We start from the raw sequence: 1,870 nt of genomic DNA on the forward strand, positions 1-1,870 counted from the left end.
TGGAACTGACTTCCTAAAGGCTCTACTTCTAATGTTATTGTATTGGATAAGCAGCTTAGCTGCATGTGCTGGAGGGTTGGGGTACTGGCACGGACCCAGGCATGTGCCTGTAGGACTCCCTTCTGCAGAGAATTAGAGGAGTGTGTTTGAACTGTGTGTTTGAATCGTGAAGTATCAGAGGCTGTGCGATACCAATAGCCAGTCGTGTGGTAACAACATCCATCACAGGCAGAAGCCATATGACTATCTCAATACAGCAGCTTGTCAAGTAGCCTGGGCCCAGGGCGAAGCAAGAAATAGGATAAGGGGTTGAGCTCAAACCCCGGCTCAGTCAACCTTAAAGAGGGACGAACACTTTACTTAAGAGAGAGCAGAAGGTAACGGGGAGCTCGAAACTGGGCGCTATCTCAGGCAGGTGTTGTTACCCCACCCCTCCACGCCTTTCGCGGCGGGGGGCCGCTTCGCGTTTTCATATCCTCAGGGGAGGGCAGTTTCTTGCTCCTGACTAGCACTTACTCCCTGCCCTGCAGGTAGACTGATAACCTCGCCTCTCCGTTCTGGAATGAGCCAGACGGGTTCGGACCTTCCCCCCTGCGCGCCACGACGCGGCGGGACAGCTGGCGGCCGGCACGCTGCCCACACGCGCTGGGGCTGGGCTGCCCTAAGATGGCGGCGGAGGCCGCTCGCTCCTGCTTCGCCGCCTGCGCTCCTCGGAGTCGTGGCCTCAGGAGGCGGGAGCGGGCCAGCGCGGAAAGCAGGAGGACGAAGGTAGCTCGGACCCTGCAATGTAGTGCGGGTCCCGGAGCCCCGAAGTGCCCAAGCATGCTATAACACAGAAGGCGGTTGCAACTAGGAATACCGCCAGAGCCTCAGAAAGGAAGGGGGGCGGGGGAGAAAGGGAAAAAAAAGGGGGGGGGAGGAAGCGGCACATCCGGGACCCTTCACTAGCCCCGCCCCGGAAATGACGCTTTAGGCGGGGGGGAGCGGTGCGGTGATCGCGCTTCAAGGTGCGCTCTTCCCTCGCTGTTGCTGGCCTGCCCAGAATGGGTCTGGCTTGCCCTCAACACCTTCGGTCCCTGAGTTAGCCCTTACCGTCTCAAGACTGGGGCCGCTTTGCACAAAGCTGGCTACTGGGACTGGCAGCTCTCTTTCCGCAAAACGCACCTCTCGCACCACGCCCCCAAATTCCCCGTCCAGTCTCGCCGGCGCGTGTAGCAGCGTACCTCAGAGAGGCCTCTGTGGCGACCCCAACCCCCGCCAGACCTACGAACATATACTCGGAGCCCTTTCTCGGAACCCAGGTGTCGCGGTCCCGCCAGCCCGGGAGCTGGGGCTGTCAGTCATATCACTGGGCCCGCCCCTTCCGGCGACTCGCCGGGCCCGCCTCCTCCCCTCTTCCCTCCCCCACCCCTCCCCTTGCGAGTGTCTCCGTCTCCCTCTCGCTCCCTCTCTCCCTCTCTCTCTCTTTTGTGAGTTATAGCAACCGTTGCCTTGTGAATCAAGCGCCATAGTCACCGTAGTCCTGGCGACTGTTACCCATCAACAACAACTACTCCTGTCCTCCTCCTCCTCCTCTTCCTCCTCCTCCTCCCCACCACCACCACCATCTCCATCACCCACCAACAACACCACAATAATCCACAGCCAAGGTGAATATTCTTCGGTCTCTACATGTGTGTGGGAGCGTGTGGCTGCGTGTGAACGCGTGTGTCCGTGCGCGTGTGTGTCCGTGTGTGCGAGCCGAGTGTGGCTGTACGGGGGTCTCACTCCTGACACCGGGGCTGCGGCTGTGGCGCCGCTGCCGAGGGTTCTGTGCCCCGGGCTTGTTGACTATGGGCCGTGCGCGCCGCGGCGGGGTCGGGGGTGTGGG

The 1,870-nt window shown here is 60.9% G+C and overlaps 1 protein-coding gene across 3 annotated transcripts in view; it reads left to right on the top strand.

Annotated features, from left to right (window-relative positions):
* The first annotated feature begins 1,402 nt into the window (after window positions 1-1,402).
* RFX3 (regulatory factor X3) overlaps window positions 1,403-1,870 on the top strand; it is a 260,761-nt gene continuing 260,293 nt past the window's right edge. For 2 of the 3 annotated variants that reach the window (XM_025051406.1, XM_025051407.1), the window contains exon 1: window positions 1,404-1,649. The gene's annotated coding sequence lies outside the window, so the exon portion shown is untranslated. Of the gene's footprint in view, window positions 1,650-1,870 lie in introns of all 3 variants that reach the window. The other variant, XM_015594543.2, reaches the window with a different exon arrangement.

The sequence above is a fragment of the Pteropus alecto genome, unplaced genomic scaffold (genome assembly GCF_000325575.1).
Source record: "Pteropus alecto unplaced genomic scaffold, ASM32557v1 scaffold95, whole genome shotgun sequence".
NCBI classification, from domain to species: domain Eukaryota; kingdom Metazoa; phylum Chordata; class Mammalia; order Chiroptera; family Pteropodidae; genus Pteropus; species Pteropus alecto.